The sequence below is a fragment of the Eretmochelys imbricata genome, chromosome 1 (genome assembly GCF_965152235.1).
Source record: "Eretmochelys imbricata isolate rEreImb1 chromosome 1, rEreImb1.hap1, whole genome shotgun sequence".
Lineage (NCBI taxonomy): Eukaryota > Metazoa > Chordata > Testudines > Cheloniidae > Eretmochelys > Eretmochelys imbricata.
In genome coordinates this window covers 205,682,381-205,702,189 of record NC_135572.1, presented here as the reverse complement: position 1 = coordinate 205,702,189, position 19,809 = coordinate 205,682,381, and positions in this window count along the sequence as shown.

The following is a 19,809-nucleotide window of genomic DNA, read 5'->3' as shown; positions in this document are numbered from 1 at the left end:
CTTGATTTCACACTGGGGCAAAACTCAAGCCCATAGTTTACCAGGTGAGAGAATAGTTGGGTCTTGATTCTGATCTCATCAATGGAAATTAGAAATAAATTCAATGAAATCAGTGGAGTTACAGTGGGGCAAAACCTGTGTTAGTGAGAACCCAATCAGGCCCATCAAATCGGATTCAGATTATAAAGGGTAGATTTTGGAAGGTATTTAGGCACCTAAAGAGATTTCCAAAAGTGCCTAAAATCAATGAGAGCTATTTGCCTAGATGCTGGTGAAAATCCCACTAGGTGTCTAACAGCATCTTTGGACACTTCTACACCTTGGAAAATTTGGCCCTAAACTCCTATGGGACTAGGGACCAAAGAAGAGGTCTGATTCACCATGGTGTCACTCCAGTTTTACACCAGTGCAATTCCAATTAAATTAATGGACTTGGTTAGTCTCTAAGGTGCCACAAGTACTCCTTTTCTTTTTGCGAATACAGACTAACACGGCTGTTACTCTGAAACCTAGCATAAAACTGGAGCAGCACAGTGGTGATCTGGGTGTCAAAATACTAGTAACCTCTTTCAGTTTGTGTCAGGGGTTAGGAGGCAGGTGAGTGTATTTTCACCAGATGATTTATTTGGTTAAATAAATTCAAATATTCAACATGGCCTCAATACATACCTAGAGCAAGAATGCTGTGCACTGGGGAGGTGGCTGGGGGGTAGTAGAGCTATTTGGCAGCCAAACCAATGGCTTCTGCACCTCCTCACTCCAGGTTTTGGAAGGATGGCTGATGGAGCTGCATACCTGTACATCTTCTGTCCCTTCCTCTGCTTCTGTGCTGGTCCAGCCTGCACCCCAGGCTTCTCAGTGTACTGGGGCAAAGGAAGTACTGCAGACCTATGTTCTAAGGGAAGGGGAGGGGTGCGTATAGACCCTTCATGCGGGGGTTTCAGAGTTCTGCTCTTCCGGCCCCCACCCTCCAAGCCACTTGTCCTGCAGACAAATGACACTGTCTACATAAAAAGGAGAGTTGAGTTTTCAGTCCTGAGGAAAAGAGGAAGGGATTCTTTATTGCTTATTAAATGTTCAATTCCAAATCCAGTGAATCAGAGATGAAAAGCTCCTGCTGAGAAAGGGAAGAGAGAAATTGCATTTTGGCCTCAGGGAAACCTGCGCCTCTAATATTAAAGACGTGCAAATAAATAAAGGAGATTGTTAGATTTACGCATCTAATATTCTCGAATGCCATGATCAATGTCTAGATTTTACTTTATGAGGTTCTCCAAAAATCTATAGCCCCTCTTTTATTAATTGTAGATCCTCACTGCAAAGGTCTTTCGCATGTCTCTGGCAACTAGGTCTTAGCTGTCAACTCCATTAAATTCTATTATAATATGGCATGATTGAATGCTCCAGCGGGATTGGCTAGCCACTGTGTATTAATATATTATGGAGCACGTACAGTCATGCATCAGCACCACACTGCATTCAAAAAGATGCTGTAGTGTTTACATTTTTTTTCCAGTGCACTCCTCTGCCATTCAAGTGGAAAACGGCTGTAACATAAATAATCCCTTGCAAAAGAACAACATCAGCCACTAAGTATCTTTCTCTGGGATGGGTGTGCTGACAAAGCTCTTTCATGTGCTCAGAGTCTCATTCCCTTAATGGGTTGCGTTTGTGTGGCTTTAATTAGTTAGCACTTGTGTAGTGGAACAGTATAGAAAGGGCCCAGGATTTTTGTGTGTGAGGGAGAGCTGAGGTGCCACAGTGTAGAGGGGCTAAGGATTTCCCACCCGCCAGATTAGATGCTGGAACACTATACTGATGGGTCCATGATAAGAGTCTAAACAGAAAAAAATACCAGAAATGCTTCTCTGTTCAAGAAATATTGAAGCAGGACAGTGTGTGAACTAGAGAGGGTTCAAATAGCTCAAATTCTGAGATTTTTCAATGGAAAAAAAATGCACCATTTTTTCACAAAAGTGTCGCTGGTTTTCACCCAGCTCTAATATGGACCAAAATGCTCATCTACGTTTGCTGCACCCGAGGGAGAAGCAGGCGGCAGAGGTCGCACTATGCCACCATTATGACTCCCCTAATCTTGAGCCTTCCAGGAAGTGGCTCTAAGTTGCTCCAGCTAGAACCGTCCTGGAAGGATTGTTCCCCTAGCTAGGTATCAGCAGAGCACATCACAATCCAGCCCTGCCCCTTCTGGCCCCATCATACACCCCCTCTTTGCCTTGGAATGCTCATCTCCCATTGCCCCCTGCAATGGGGTGAGGGTCATGTGGGGAGAATCCCTCACTGAGATCTGGTTTAAGCTCCCTATTCACCACTTTGGTCCAAGGTTCTCGTCCTACCAGTGTAATTTTCTGTCTCCTTTTCCTGCCACTCCTCATGGTCCACCTGCTTTCCCTGTACTCTCACTGACCACAGCCCAGTGTCTGGGTGGTACTTTGGAGCTCAAACAGCACAGTCCACAACTGGGACCCTTTTCTCCTAGTCAAAAGGCTGTCTTCCCTTCAATGCAGTACTGCAGTAGTGGCATCTCAAAGCAATATGAGACTCAAATGGTCCAAGTGAAAACCAGGTTAATTAAGAACAGGGGAAAATCAGTGTAATACAAAGGAAACAGTCTGGATAACTTATCTACTCCTATACGTGCCAAAGGTGGAGCTGGCTATGTCCATCTTATGTTTATTGGGAGTAGAATGAGTTTTACATTTCTAGCGCTCTCTCTCCTTGGATGTTAACGGTCCCTCAGGCCATGACAGGCACATACCTTGTGCTTCCCAATCCCTTTGGCTGCATTTACACATTTTTTCTTCCCTTAAAATTTCCCCACTGCTACTACCACTGGTGCAGATTCAGTAATGGTAACAACAGCAAAAGCGCTCATGTAGACTGGCTGCCAGCATTTTAGCCACTGTGTCTTCTAACCCTGCCTAGCACAAGTCTAACTGAGTGACCACAAGTGCCTTGTCTACACTAGCACTCCCACCTTCGCTGCCACCACTGCAGCATCAGCAGCGATCATAACGGTGAGAAATGATAAACAAGGCCTTTGATGTGCCGGACTTCTTATTATTCCTTGGGGGCTCCCCAAAGTGTTGTTCCCTGAGTTAAGTCCCCACATTCAGTCCAGATTGTATTCAATGCTATGGCTAAACACTTTCAGTTCCTGTGTTCTACTTCCCCTATGCATCGTATTGCCCCAACCACAAATCTCCCCTCCAAAGCAGTCTACCATTAGTGCCGGCCTCAACAACCATCCCTGGGCATGTTAGGTGTCTCGGACAGAGGTGTCACTCTGACCAGCTGAGTTTGTTTTGAAAGATGAAGGACTTACACAATGCCATATTTCAACCTTACCATTAATTCTGCTCTCTAGCAAATAGGAATCATAGCCAGATTGATTGATCTGGCACAATAAGAGCTAAGGATTTTTAGGGTTGGGAGCACTGGGGAAAAGTCTCTGCTAATAATAATGGGTTACAATGTGTTTCCCAGAGGATGTAGTTGTCTCTAGTCATTTCAAGAGACTAACCTCCCAATTTAGAGGAATAAAAATAATTATGGTTGTGACGGTAACCAAAAATGCAATCCCTCTGAGCAGTGACAGGGGAAATAGATTCTGTTCTATTACCAGAAATATGCTTCACCTTTGTCCCTGTGGATTGCATCTGGGAAAGTCAGTATGTATATCCTGGAGGCAAGCCAATGGGTAACAGTGTAAAACATAAGCAGGGGCTGTGTTTTCCCAGATCGGAGGAAGATGTAAATGTGTAAAATGTGATGGAAGAGGTTTGATTTTTTTTCTTTTATTCCTCTCAGGAATGGTCTGACAGCCCCAGGCTGGAATATGTGTCTCTCTCAACTACTCTGTCACCCTGGTAACCATGGAGACCATGACGATCGATTAGATGCCATCTGATCTCAACCTCATAAAAACACACACAGGCAGCAGATGGCAACCAGACCACTAGACCGGTCTCCACGGGGGTGGGAGGGGGAGAAGAGGGACTGAGAGACACAGAGAAAGAGCGGGATCATGAGGGAAGGGGGGGAAAAAGACAAAGAATGTGGGAGGAGAGAGGGAGGAATCATGAGAGGGAAGAAAAGAGAGACTGAACTCCACTGAAGTGAATGGGTCTACAATAATTTACACCAGTTGAAGATCTGCCCCCTCATGAGAGAAGGGTGAAACACAGGCTGCGAGAGAAAGAAAAATGAGAAAACTACTATAAAAATCTTGGGCCAAATCCTGGAGTGTGGCTGAACTGAAGGACAAGAGGTGGTGTGTAAAAGTATCTTAAACTCACCATTGTACTCCTCCTGCAGCCTCTAGTAACCATACTCAGGTCTCCTGTAGCACTTTACAAAGTGCTGTGATTGCTACAGATTAAAAGAAACTTCAGTGTCATTAGCCCCATTTTACAGATGGGGGAAACAGAGGTGAAGTGACGCCCACAGTAGGTCTGTGGCAGAGCCAGGAATAAAAATCCAGCTCTCATTACTACTATCTCAGCAGCCAATCCACTGCTCTGCTCTGGCACTTCCTGCAACCTGTCAGAGTAGCTTGGGGGGCTGCTCTATGTTACTCCAGCTGTAAAAAGAAGCCAAAACTGCAGCGGAGGGTCAGTCTGGCACAGATGTGTCCTACCATGTCCCCTTTTCCCTGCTATGCCAGCAGCAGGGAGGGAAAGTCACATAAGAGCTCTTATGCCAGCTCTGGGCCACCAAAGGATCATTGTGACACTCTGGAGCTCCTCAGGATGGTTTAGGGGGATTTGGGATCAGGTTGCTCCAGAGTTGAAGTGCAACACAATCCCACTGCACCAGAGAAGCTGGCCTCCTATCATGGGAGCACCATATAGTCTCCCTTGGGGTTATCACCCTGAAACTGGGCCAGTAGCCCAGAGTAATTCAAAATAGTCATCTGTGTCCCAAACACAGGGTCCATCACAGCAATCCCAGAGCTCATACCCATCTGCTGCCTCCACAGAGACCTTATTCTGCTCAGCGGAAACCTAGCCTTCTGGCTTCATGTTCTGAGAGGGCATGTGGCATATATATTACTCTTCTTCTGATAGCTCCTCCCGGTTGGCCAGGAGAGAGTGGAGCGCTGCCCCACCCTACATACAGGGCTTCTGATCCCAGGGCCTTAAAGTGATAGTGTCCTGGGATCTTCCCATTCCACTGCTAACTCCAATCTCCTCTCTTCTGGTTTCTGGGCCTGCACTCACAGCAACACCCACTACAGACAGGGAAGCATGAAACTCCAAACAGACTGGAGAACAAGTGTCTAGAGTACAGGAGGGGGCAAGAATGACTATATGGAGAAAGCAGAAATTCCTGTTTAATGCAGCCGATTCTAATTTTGTAACAGGAATAGGGACAAAGCAGTGACATGAGAGTGCAAAAAGCCAGGAGCTGTAGGCTTATCCTAAGGGAAGCCATGCTATATCTGTGTGTATGCCCTGGCAGCTGGAATCCAGATAGCTTTGCGGCATTAAGACAGTTGGAAAATGACTTTTCAGCTTTCTTCCAACAGGTTCTTACGTAACTTTTTGATTCAGGAGGTTTCTCATTAGCCAACATACCAAGATTGGGCACATCTGTTACTGCTTATTGCAATCGTACCTGTGCTGGGCTGGGCCTGGTCATTATGGGATACCTGCAGTGAAAACAAAGTCAGCTCCCAGCCTGCTGCACTGGGCAACACAGCATGGGGAGGAGGTGAGCAGCCCTCCGTGGTAAAAGAACAGCTTAAGGACTATTTAGAAAAGCTGGACATGCACAAGTCTAGGGGTCCAGATTTAATGCACCCAAGGGTGCTGAGGGAGTTAGCTGATGTGATTGCAGAGCCATTGGCCATTATCGTTGAAAATTCGTAGTGATCGGGAGTGGTCCTGGACTATTGGAAAAAGGCAAATATAGTGCCCATCTTTAAAAAAAGGGAAGAAAGAGAACCTGGAGAACTACAGACTAGTCAGCCTCACTTCAATCCACCCAGCAAAATCATGGAGGAGGTTCTCAAGGAATCCACTTTGAAGCACTTGGAGAAGAGGAAGGTGATCAAGTTGGATCATATTAAAGAAGTTCTGTATTAAAATCACAAATGAGTTTGATTCCCCATAGTTTAAATTCCAGGGTATTACTAATTAAGAGGTCTCTTGGTTTTTGGTACTGTTTCTCTCCCTCTATGTGTGAAACTTGCAAGCTGCTAATTGTGTTAGTACATTCTAAGACAGAGTCTGTTCTCAAAGCAATTCACAGAGAGAGAGACTCAAAGCAATACTCTAACAACAGAAACAGCACCCAGAGACTCCCCGCCCTTTTGTTGTATTAACAACTGTGATTAAAATAGAGATAGAGGATGTATGTGGATGGATGCTTGGTGTGGATAATAACTGAATGATCAGGGAGGTGCCAGCCTAAGAATCCAGTGTCCATCGGCTGAAGAAGGCGTCAAGTGGAAATAACCAGAGGACCCCCCGGAGGGCAGACAGGAAGGAATCCACCCAACAGCCTCAAGAATGGGAGAACCAAAGAACAAGATAACATCTTGGAGCCGTCAGGAATGTGCTATCTGCTGATTGATTCAGCAACAGCATGATGAAGCAATTCCCATAGACTGCCATAGGAAGAAATTTCTATAAAAATAGACTCTAAAAAGTGAGAACTTTGGGGTCTGATTCTGCAAACCAACTTCCAGGAGCATCAGATGAGCATCTGACAAGGCCCTGCTCCCTCCTCATGTCCAGGCCACCTGGCCAGTGGCTTGGCATGAGCAACTCTAAGGCTGGTAACTATGATCACAACCTTGCAGAACCTGTTTGTGTGTGTGTGTGTGTGAATGAATGTGTGAATAAATATGAGATTGAATGGAATGTTATAACTATAACTAACTGCTTACTATGATTCTTTCTGTATTCACAATAAATGTGGTATTTTGCCTTTTCCCCTTTAATAAGATCCTGCTGGTTTTTATTTTATTGGTATAACAATCAGGAACAGTCAACATGGATTCACCAGGGGCAAGTCCTGCCTGACCAACCTGATTGCCTTCTATAATTGGCTCTGTGGATATGGGGAAAGCAGTGAATGTGATATATCTTGACTTTAGCAAAGCTTTTGATACAGTCTCCCACAGTATTCTTGCCAGCAAGTTAAAGTAGTATGGATTGGCTAGATTGTTGGGCTCAACCGGTAGCAATCAACAGCTCAGAGTCTAGTTGACAGCCAGTATCAAGTGGAGTGCCCCAGGGGTTGATCCTGGGGCCGGTTTTGTTCAACATCTTTATTAATGATCTGGATGATGGGATGAATTGCACCCTCAGCAAGTTCGCAGATGACACTAAACTGGGGGGAGAGGTAGATATGCTGGAGGGTAGGGATAGGGTCTAGAGTGACCTAGACAAATTGGAGGATTGGGCCAAAAGGTTGATGAGGTTCAGAAAGGACAAGTGCAGAGTCCTGCGCTTAGGACGGAAGAATCCCATGCACCGCTACAGACTAGGGACCAAATGGCTAGGCAACAGTTCTGCAGAAAAGGACCTGGGGTTACAGTGGACGAGAAGCTGGATATGAGTCAACAGTGTGCCCTTGTTGCCAAGAAGGCCAATGGCATATTGGGCTGTATTAGTAGGAGCGTTGCCAGCAGATTGAGGGAAGTGATTATTTCCCTCTATTCGGCACTGGTGAGGCCACACCTGGAGTATTGTGACCAGTTTTGGTCCCCCCACTATAGAAGGGATGTGGACAAATTGGAGAGTCCAGTGGAGGGCAACAAAAAGTATTAGAGGGCTGGGGCACACGACTTATTAGGAGAGGTGGCAGGAACTGGGGTTTTTTAGTCTGCAGAAGAGAAGAGTGAGGGGGTGATTTGATAGCAGCCTTCAGCTACCTGAAGGGGGGTTCCAAAGAGGATGGAGCTCGGCTGTTATCAGTGGTGGCAGATGACAGAACAAGAAGCAATGGTCTCAAGTTGCAGTGGGGGAGGTCTAGGTTGGATATGAGGAAACACTATTTCACTAGGAGGGTGGTGAAGCACTGGAATGGGTTACCTAGGGAGGTGGTGGAATCTCCATCCTTAGAGGTTTTTAAGGCCCAGCTTGACAAAGCCCTGGCTGGGATGATTTAGTTGGTGCTGGTCCTGCTTTGAGCAGGGGGTTGGACTAGATGACCTCCTGAGGTCTCTTCCAACCCTAATATTCTTTTATTCTAAAACCTAGGAGACTGCAGGAAGTGCTGGTGACAGAGGTGTGTTGTCTTCGGAGGCCCTGGCTAGACTAGGAAAATAACTTATGTTAATTAACACATTTTTGAATGAGCATAAGCTTTCGTGAACTACAGCTCACTTCATCGGATGCATACTGTGGAAAGTGTAGAAGATCTTTTTATACACACACAAAGCATGAAAAAATACCTCCTCCCACCCCACTCTCCTGCTGGTAATAGCTTATCTAAAGTGATCACTCTCCTTACAATGTGTTTGATAATCAAGTTGGGACATTTCCAGCACAAATCCAGGTTTTCTCACCGCCCCCTCCCCACACACACAAACCCACTCTCCTGCTGGTAATAGCTTATCTAAAGTGACCACCCTCCTTACAATGTGTATGATAATCAAGGTGGGCCATTTCCAGCACAAATCCAGGGTTTAACAAGAACATCTGAGGGGGGGTAGGAAAAAACAAGGGGAAATAGGCTTGAATAGAGACTGGGAGTGGCTAAGTCATTATGCAAGGTAACCTAAGTTAATTGTATCAAATTTGCAAATGAATTCCAATTCAACAGTTTCTCGCTGGAGTCTGGATTTGAAGTTTTTTTGTTGTAATATAGCAACTTTCATGTCTGTAATCGTGTGACCAGAGAGATTGAAGTGTTCTCTGACTGATTTATGAATGTTATAATTCTTGACATCTGATTTGTGTCCATTTATTCTTTTACGTAGAGACTGTCCAGTTTGACCAATGTACACAATGTACAGATTTCTTATTCTTCTGTGGGGAAGCAGACTTTCTGATGGGGAAGCAAAGAGAAGCCACAAGAGCAGTCATGTGGCCCTCTCCAGCAGTATGGTTCAGGTGCCCAGGGCAGCCAGCAGAGAGGTAAGTCACTGTGGGGCAGGAGGCAGGACGGGGGAAGACCTGGCTCATGGCTCCTACCCTGCGCCAGGCTCAGCTGGGGAGGACGGAACTTCCTCTTCCACTACATGGCATCCAGGGCTGGGTCAGACCCACCCCCAGATTTCTCCCCTAGCTGCAGGAAGCTCTGTTAACTCCCCCTTCCCGCGTCCATTGCTCCTCAGATGTATGGGAAGGGATCCCTATACAGGGGGCTGCATCACCATCTGCCTAACCCCCATGCATCCATCTCCTTGGGGGGACCTGCACAGGGATCTCCCACCTCTGTGCAGCCAGTGGCCTGTGCTCCCCACTGCCATGCTGGAGCCTCCACATTTATTTGACAAATAAAATTTGCAGAATTTTAAAATATTGTGTGCAGAATTTTTAATTTTTTGGTGCAGAATGCCCTCAGGAGTAACATGCCCTCTCCCTTTCCAGAGGTTTCCCTTTATTTTTAATAAAACCCTAAGACAGGCCTATATTTACAAATGCAAAGAAGAAAGTCAGAGTGAAGGTGGCAGGGAGTATTACAGAGCTAACCACAGACAGGTCATTGTTTGTTGGTCTCCTGGTCATGTCCAGATCTCAAGCGTGCTGATCTAGCTGAGATTTTGGGAGAGTAAGAGTTCTCCAGGGTACCACAATCGATATTCAAACGCAACAGAAAAATGCACATCCCCCAGGTGAAAAGGAAACTAATGCACATATTCCATGGTCTTCCTAAGCCAGCACCTACTGACACTGTGATGAGTACCTTATGCCAATGGAGGCCTTTCAGCATAGCAATCATAGAGGGTATGGCTGAAGTACAAGTTCAGCATACCAGAAATGGTTAGCACCTGCTGAGATTTGGCTGAACACTTCATCATGAAGCTACAGAGAAAATACTGGACCTGTGACAAAGTCCACCCCATGTATGCAGATGAATCAATTAAAAATGTTACTAGAAAGAATAGACTCCATGGTATCGCACCTGTCCCATACAAAAATCATTGACTCTACAAACATGTCCAATATCACAATGAAGAAGCTACTGTCTCATAGGCACATGAAGGATGAGATAACCACATATCTTGCAGGAAAAATGCTCCAGCATGTGAAAAATTGCTCAAAGAATTCTGTTGTCACATGACATAATGAAGTTACTGCCTCGCACTGTTCAGTGGAGTTTCTTCATCATTCCCATGATGAGACTGACACTAAGGGTACGTCTACAGTATGAAATTATTTTGAAATTATTCTATTCTAATTTTCGGAAGCTATTTTATACATTCGGTCTTCTGTGTCCCCACTAAAGTGTGTGAATTTGGCGGAGTGCGTCCACAGTACCAAGGCTAGCATCGAATGTCAGAGCGGTGCACTGTGGGTAGCTATCCCACAGTTCCTGCAGTCCCCGCTGCCCACTGGAATTCTGGGTAAAGCTCCCAGTGCATGATGGGGCAAAAACATTCTCGCGGGTGTTTCTGGGTGCGTGTCATCAGTTGCTCCTCCCTTCGTGAAAGCTACGGCAGACAATCGTTTTGTGCCTTTTTGGTGTGCAGACATCATACTACTTTCAGCAGATGGTGCACCGCTGCTCTCCTGCTACTATGAATCCACCTCTCATTTCCTCTCATCTTCCTATGTAATCTCTACTATCTACTCTTTCTCTTCCTCATGGAACGTTTCCGCTGCCAACTCTGCTCGGCCATCGTGAACTGAGCAGCACAGCTTCCGCCGCCAACTCTGCTCTCCCACTATTGCCACGCTTCCGAGCTTCTCCATGTTGTCTGTCCTGGGCTCCCGCCTCCATGAAAACCACAGAACACAACCATTTCCCGCCTTTTTTTCGGCTACCGTGAACTGAACAGCACCTCTTCTGCTGCCACTCTGCTCTCCTACATTTTGCACCCTTTTTCCAGGATTACCCATGCAGGTGCCATAGCCATGGAGCCCGCTCAGATCTCCGCTGCAGTTTTGACCATTGTAAATACCTTGCGCATTATCCAGCAGTATGTGCAATATCTGCAAAACTGGGCAAGGAAGCGACAACAGCCTGATTACGATAGTGATGAGGACATGGACACAGACGTTCCTAGAAGCATGGCATGTGGCGATTGGGAGATCATGGTGGTGTTGGGCCAGGTTCATGCCATGGAACGCCAATTCTGGGCCCGGGAAACAAGCACAGACTGGTGGGACCGCATAGTGTTGCGGGTATGGGATGATTCCCAGTGGCTGAGAAACTTTCGTATGCGTAGGGCCACTTTCATGGAAATTTGTGACTTGCTGTCTCCTGCCCTGAAGCGCAAAGACACCAAAATGAGAGCAGCCCTCATAGTTGAGAAATAAGTGACCATAGCCCTGTGGAAGCTTGCAACACCTGACAGCTACTGGTCAGTTGGGAATCAGTTTGGAGTGGGCAAATTTATTGTGGGGGCTGCTGTGCTGCAAGTAGCCAACACAATCATTGACCAGCTGCTATCAAGGGTAGTGACTTTAGGAAATGTGCAGACCATTGTGGATGGTTTTAATGCGCTGGGGTTCCCTAACTGCAGCGAAGGGATAGATAGAACGCATATCCCTATCTTGGCCCCGGAACACCAGGGCAGCCAGTACATAAACTGAAAGGGGTACTTTTCCATGGTGCTGCAAGCACTGGTGGATCACAAGGGACAGTTCACCGATATCAACGTGGGATGGCCAGGAAAGGTGCATGACGCTCACATCTTCAGGAACTCTTGTCTGTTTCAAAAGCTGCAGGAAGGAACTTACTTCCCAGACCAGAAAATTACTGTTGGGGATGTTGAAATGCCTATAGTTATCCTCAGGGACCCAGCCTACCCCTTAATGCCATAGCTCATGAAGCCGTATACAGGCACCCTGGACCGTAGTAAGGAGCAGTTCAACTATAGGCTGAGCAAGTGCAGAATGGTGGTAGAATGTGCGTTTGGACGTTTGAAAGTGCGCTGGTGCAGTTTACTAACTCGGTTAGATCTCAGCTCAACCAATATTCCAATTGTAATTGCTGCTTGTTGTGCGCTCCACAATATCTGTGAGAGTAAGGGGGAGACATTTATGACAGGGTGGGAGGTTGAGGCAACTTGCCTGGCGGCCAGTTTCGCACAGCCAGACAACAGGGCGGTTAGAAGAGTACAGCAGGGCGTGCTGCACATCAGAGAAGCTTTGAAAGCCAGTTTCATGACTGGCCAGGGTATGGTGTGACAGTTGTGGCTGTTTCTCTTAAAGTTACCCGCCCCCTATGTATATGAAAGGAAATAAAGTCACAATTGTTTAAAAAGCGTTCTTTATTATTTGTTGCACAAAACATTGGGAGAAATCAGAAGCTAGACAGGGGAGGGGGGGTATTGAGTTAGGTGGTGGAAGGGGTGGGAAGTCCAGAAACCAAATCAAAATTTAGGATATGCCAGCTTTCTGCTGCTTGTGCAATCCTCTGGGGTTGACTGGGTGGGTCCCCGTAGCCTCCCTGCCCATGTTCTTGGGTGTCTGGGTGAAGAGGCTATGGAACTTGGGGAGGAGGGAGGGCGGTTATTCAGGGGCTGCAGCGGCAGTCTGTGGTCTTGCTGTCTTTCCCGCATTAGATCCACCATACAGCGGAGCATGTCAGTTTGCTCCCCCATGAGCTTGACCATAGCATCCTGCCTACTCTCATCACTGCATCCCTCCTCTCTTTGTATTCATGTAACACTTTACCCGACTCCACAATTGTTTGCCTCACACATTCAACTGGGCCCTATCAGTGTGGGAGGATTGCATGAGCTCCGCAAACATGTCGTCCTGAGTTCGTTTTTTCCGCCTTTTAATCTGGACCAGCCTCTGGGACAGAGTAGATAGGGGCCGCGTTGAAACATTTGCACCTGCTGCGAGAGGCGAAAAAGGAAGGGTAGTATTTTAAAAGATACATTTTAGAGAACAAAGGGGATACTCTTTCTCAGTGAAACAGGCAATTCATAGTATACAGCTCACGTTCTTTCTGTACAAGATCTCATTTTGCCTCTTATACTGAAGTGCCTGCCACTTTGGTGTGAGTAAGCCATCACATGCAGCCAGGCAACAGAATTCAGCTTACAGGCAGCCATGGTAAGCCCTAGGGGCACGCGGGGTTCTGCTTCTTCTGCATTCATTTCAATGCTTTCAAACTGCCTGGCCCCCTTTCCCATAGCAAGCAATGCCTGGTGGGTTTGCCATATAAAAGGAGGGCCTGAGGGCTCTCTGGGATGATCACTTCACACAACACTCTCCCACACACACACAGAGACACACCACATGGCTCTGATGAGGCTCTGAGCAGGGATGAGCCCTTTAAACTAAACATGAACAGCCCAGTGCGGCTGGGTTTCCCCCCCACCGCATGGCTCCAATCAAGCTCTCACTCACCAGAAGTGCCTTCTCCAAGGGTCATGGTCTGGGAGCATGCCTTGGAGTGGGGGGAGTCTATTGGCTCCAGCATTAAGAATAGTTCCTGGCTGGGGGGAGGGGGGTGGAAACAGATTCCCCACTTGCCGTCTGTGCACTGTCCTCCTCCTCCTCTTCGTCCTCCAAAAACTCATCCTCCTCGCTCCGTGCTACTCCCCCCTTGCAGGTGTCCATGGACAGTGTACTTATAGATATTTAGGTCAGAAGGGACCATTATGATCATCTAGTCTGACCTCCTGCACAACGCAGGCCACAGAATTTCACCCACCACTCCTACAAAAAAACCTCACACCTATATCTGTGCTATTGAAGTCCTCAAATTGTAGTTTAAAGACCTCAAGGAGCAGAGAATCCTCCAGCAAGTGACCCGTGCCCCATGCTACAGAGGAAGGCGAAAAACCTCCAGTGGTGGGGTAGTGGTGGCGTCACCCCGCATAATTGCATGCAGCTCACTGTAGAAGCAGCATGTATGGGGCTGTGACCCAGAGTGCCCGTTCGCCTCCCTGACTTTTGGTACGCTTGCCTGAGCTTGATTTTTGTACAACACTGCTCTGTGTCCCTGGAATAGCCTCTTTCCGTCATGGCCCTGGAGACTTCAGCTTACGTATTTGCATTTCTTTTTTTGGAATGTAGTTCTGCCATAACAGATTCGTCTCCCCAACATGCAATGAGATCCAGTACCTCCCGTTCGGACCATGCTATAGCTCGTCTGCGAATCCGGGACTGCGTGGTTGCCTGTGATGGTGGACTCTGCATGGTCGCCTGTGATGGTGGACTGTGCTGATGGTCACCTGTGCTGATGGTGACCAAACAGGAAACTCAAAAGTTCCCGGGGCATTTACTGCCTACCTGGCTAGTGCATCAGAGTTCAGAGTGTTGTCCAGAGCGGTCACAAGGGAGCATTCTGGGATAGCTCCCAGAGGCCAATATCGTCGAATTGCGTCCACAGTACCTGTAACCTGGAACTGCGATCTCGATTTTAGCGCTACTCCACTTGCCGAGGTGGAGTACAGAAATCTGATTAAAGAGCCCTTTAAACCAAAGAAACTGGTTTGGTCATGTGGACGGAATCAGTTTTATTTCAAAGTAACTCGGCTAATTCCGAAATAACCGCGTACTGTAGACCAGGTCTTAAATTGTCTGGCATGCCATACAGAGAAGTGCCACTAAACTCCAGATTTTTGCACAAGACCCAGATGTTCTAGTGCTCTTTGTGAGACACTACCCAAGACTTCCACAAGATTTTGTTTTTGTGCCTGCTGCTGGGGAACAGCATAGCTGTATATTCCTCAGAGATGAGTTCCTATCACTCAGACATTACAAGCCACTGCACTGCCAAATTTCCACTCTCTTTCAGGACGTGATGGTACTGGAAAGTTGGCTGGAAAGACCAAATTATCTTCCTGGAAGGCATTTGATTCAGCCTCCAAAGACTCTCTCCTTGCTCTGAAGGTACTCAGAATGGCTGAAACAGTCACTGAGGTCATAAATGCACTGGGGGTGTTCCTATGCCAAGTTTACCATTTGAAGACCAACATTATGACACTTGGAGTGCTACGTTGGTGGCTGTTTTCCAAGAAGCCGACAAACAGAATAATTGCCATTGACAAGGGATGCAGTTCTACCTGCTATCAAGAGGGTGAATCATCTTGCAGTGGAATGGCTCCAGGATGATTGCACGCATCCAAAACTACCCGCCCCTCTCAGGCACAGATGGGTCTTGGAGGATGGACTGATCATACCAGTTATGTGTAAAATATTGTGCTCCCAAATCAATCCTTCAGCTAATCAAATACTCATGTGCAAAGACCAGATGCTTATTGCCTTGCAGATGTTTGGCCAGCAGCTTGCCTTGTACGGAGATGTGAAGATCAATGTGACTAGGCCAGCAGTGATGCCCTAGACAGAGAGAACACTGATGAGGATTTTGATAAATAATTATGTTCAGTCCTACGTGTCAAGGCTAACTTCCCTAGGATTAGCCAAGCTCAATGTCTTTATGTAAGCAATGCATCCTGGTGTTAAAGTATAATTTAAAAAATGATTTTTAAACATTTTCTTGAATGCACAGCTACATAATTGTTCTAGGTTTGCCATGTGTGTTACTGTTGTGTTCATGGGAGAAAGGGCTTTTGAATGATATAGCGTTTTTGGAAATGAGTCAAGTTGGGTATTATCAAAATTTCCACCAACCCAGACAACCTGAAGCTGAGAGGGCAGCAAGTCCCCCTGCCATGCCATTGAAATTACAATTCTGTAGATTTTTATAACTCACATGACACCTCCCTTACCATTTTATCACTAATCAGCCCCCAGAAGGAGATTATTATATTATGCTCCCAGACTACTAAAGGCATTTTGTAGCCAGATTGATCCCAGTGACCACCCTTAGCTTCAGTGCAGTACGTCCTAGCGGGAAAAGTCAATATGACTGCCCTCTCTTGCAGGGCTGTGTGATCTGGTGGACAGAGCCAGTATGGCTGCCATCTTCTGCAGGGACGTGTGGCCTAGCGGCCAGTGGGGAAACAGGCTGTCACCCAAGGCTGCGTGGCTGCTGGCATAGGCACGGACTCTGTGGGTGCTCCAGCCCCGGAGCACCCACGGGGAAAAATTGGTGAGTGCTCTGCACCCACTGGGAGCTCCTGCCCTGCCCCCCCGCCCCAGCTCACCTCTGCCTCCGCTCTGCCTCTGCCTCCTCCCCTGAGCGTGCTGCATCCCTGCTTCTCCCCCAAGCTCCCAGCACTTCCCGCTGCGAAACAGGTGTTTTGCGATGGCAAGTGCTGGGAGGGAGCGGGGAGGAGGGGGAATGTGGAGCACACGGGGAAGAGGCAGGGTCAGGGCGGGGATTTGGGGATCTGCAGTTCTCCACAGGGTCTTAATGCCTGACTTATTTTCAGAGTCAATGTATAAGGCCCAGCAGGTCTCAAACCCAGGCCTGCAGATCTGCTACTCAGTGAATACCTCTATGCTTCCACCCAGCAGCAACAGAAGCCAGTTCACACTTCACTACCCACAACTCACTGCAAATAGACCTCAGGAAGTCCTCCCTCAAGGGTCCAACAGGTGGTAGCTTCATGGCTCCCCACCCTATATAAACCCAAGTGGCATTCCAAGGAGCATCCAGGCAACAGTGTGGATTTTCTGTAGCTGCCATGACCATTCCAGCTTTCTGCTATCAAACTCCTGGTTTTGACCTCAGCTAGATTTGGACCTTGCCTCCAGAACTGGACCCTGAAACCTGACTTGAACTCTGATCCTTGATATTGATCATGGCCTGGAACTTGATGACAAACTCCTCTGCTACTCTCAGCCTCAGGCTTGACCCTGCTCCAACCATTGGTCTTTACTGCCTTTTTCAGGATCCTGACAGTTTTCCTGTACCACCACCCTAGCTCATGGTGAAGGGCTATCCTGTGGGAGCATGGAGGCAGTAGGCCACTCCCTACCCAGCATGCCCCAGATGCTGGAGATGCCTGAATGAGTTTACCTCTCCTAGGAGGAGCTCCCCACACTGGGAGCCCAAATATGCAGTTTGCAACAGAAAACAAGCTCTGCACAGGCCATCAGCCCAGCTCCATGATGAAAACATGGCACTGTGGGCCCAGCTGGCCCAGCATGCCGCAGATAACAGATGCTATGAGGACAGGTGGCCCGACTATGGGATGTGAACACGCCCCTCTGGGCATGTGCCGCAGTCACGCACTCAGATCCAGGACCACCGGTTTCCCTCCCAGAATGTTTTAATGGGGACTGTCAAAAATTCAGAGGGTTTCTGAATCAATGCTGCTGGCTTTTCCTGCTCCACCCCCAAGTCCTACCACACCGACTGAGCAAAAGTAGGACTTGCTATTACTTTTTGCTATTAGGTGTTGGATTGAGCCTTGCACCTACTTGAGTGAGCAAGCCAATGCTATCTGACTGGAACGCTTTCCTCCAGACATTTTCCCCACCATATTCAATGATCCCCACCATCAGAGACAACCCGTGCCTGCTGATAGCGGGGGTGCACAACCCTGGAACAACTCGAGTCACCACCCCCAATTAGTCTTCCACTCTCAGAAATCAGCCCCTCCCCTCCCCAGAAAGCAGCAACCCCGCTCTGCAACTCCCATGCGTTCCTCCCGCCTCTCCCACCAGACTTAAAGTAGCGGCCCCTCCCTGCAGTTTCCAGCTATTCCTCCTGCCTCTGCCTCTCCCTGCCCAGTGCAGCTTGCAGCTCGCTGGCTCAGCTGCCCTGCAGGGAAGGGGCCCAGTCACACCATGTGGCTGAGCAATTGAGAGGGGGGGATGCCACATGATCCAACATCCCCTCCTCCCCCCACATCACCTCTGCCCACCATGCCGGCCTCCACCTACGTGGCCCTCTTTTGGTGATTAGTCTCCAACACCAAGTGGAATGAAGAGGCCCGGCTACCAGTTCCAGTGGGAACTAGGTAGGGTTGCCAACACTGAATTTCAAAACTAAGGGACTGTTTTCTCAGCACCCCCACGTCACCCCTACTCCCATCATCATCACTACTACTCCTACTAAGCAGTGCTCACTGAAATTCTATCCCCTGGGGGAGCATGCTGTAACCCCCCATATTCCTCATTTTCATATAATCATGATTGTACATACAAAACATGCCTTGTAAGGTATCAGGGGAAAGATTATGATCTGCTGAAAGTCATTTCTCTATCCATGTATGTGTATCACCATTAACGCATATGAAGTTATGAGAATGGTGTAGTATGGTGGTCACTAAAACATGCTGTAAGTTGGGGGGGGGGGCGGAGGGGGAGGGAAATCAGCCAGATATTAGCTCTCCAGAGGCAATGGCAAGGAAAGTAACCAACGCCCGGGTGGGGAGTCAAACAACCCATCAACAACCGTTGTCCAGCAAGGGAGTTACAATGCAATGACTCACCTGCATGACGCCACACCAGGGGAATTGCTCAACCTTGCTTGGAGAGACTAATGCTCACCTGACTCTGAAGGGGGGGAGGGGGCAAAGTCCAGGGGGAGGAAAGGACAGAATAAAAGGAAGAGACGTTTGCCATGCTCCTCCTCTCTTCCACCTGCATCTACAGAGACCACCAAGTGACTGAAGCGCTGATCCAAGGGGACAGCCTAGCTGAAGAGCAACCAGCCAGCCTGTGGTGAGAAGCATCTAAGTTTGTAAGGACACTGAAATGTTAAGAGCAGCTTAGAATGCATTTTGCTTTTATTTTGTTTGACCAAATCTGACTTGTTATGCTTTGACTTAAAAAAAAAATCTATCTTTATAGTTAATAAATCTGTTTATTCTACCTGAAGCAGTGCGTTTAGTTTGAAGTGTGTCAGAGACTCCCCTTTGGAGAACAAGCCTGGTACATATGAATTTCTTTGTTAAGTTGACAAACGCATAAACTTGCAGCGTCCAGCAGGCAGAACAGGACACTGCAAGACAGAGGTTCCTAAGGCTGTGTCTCGGACTGGAGTTATTGGCTAGTGTCATTCGGATGCACAATCCAAGGTGCAGCTTATATGCCAGAGGCTGTGTGAGAACAGCCCAGGAGTGTGGGTTCGCAGAGCAGAGCAGGGTAAGGCTGGCTCCCAGAGTCTAGGATTGGAGTGACCTAGCAGATAACACCAGAGGGGAACTTCACACTCACCTACATTCATCGGGGTATTTTCTTGCTGCTTTTTGCAGAACTCAGCAACTCCTGATCTTGTTGTACAGAGATGGAAAAAATAAGGGCTGTCCCCTGTAATAAGGGACTGTGGGCAACCCTAAGACTATGTGAGGAGATTAAGGATGAGCTAACAATGGTGCAGGCCCCAACCAACTTACAGGCCTTCATTGATGTCACCGTACTCATTGACAATAGGCTCTGCAAGTGACAAGGGGAAAGGAAGGGATCTGGGCCATCACCTGAGAGGCACCCTTGATAGCAGTCTCCAGCCCAGACCCTGAACCATCTCCTGGATGCCACCCACCACCATGGGCTGTGTTTCTATTGTGGTGGATCTGGCCATGCTCTCTCCAACTGCCCATCACAACAACTTGCACAACCCAGTTTGGGAAATAACCACACCCAGGCCCAGTAGAGAGGGTGAGCCCCAAAGTAATGTCCCCTCACTGAAACATGACTCAGGCATGGTGAGCATTCCCTGCACCTCAGAGTCTGGGTCTGCCTCTTTGTCCCAGGTGAGCTGCCTCAAATTCTCCCATAGTGGGAACTGGTGGATCCTGGGGCAGTGGACAGCTTCATAGATGCCAACCTTAGCCTTGGGTATTGTGGT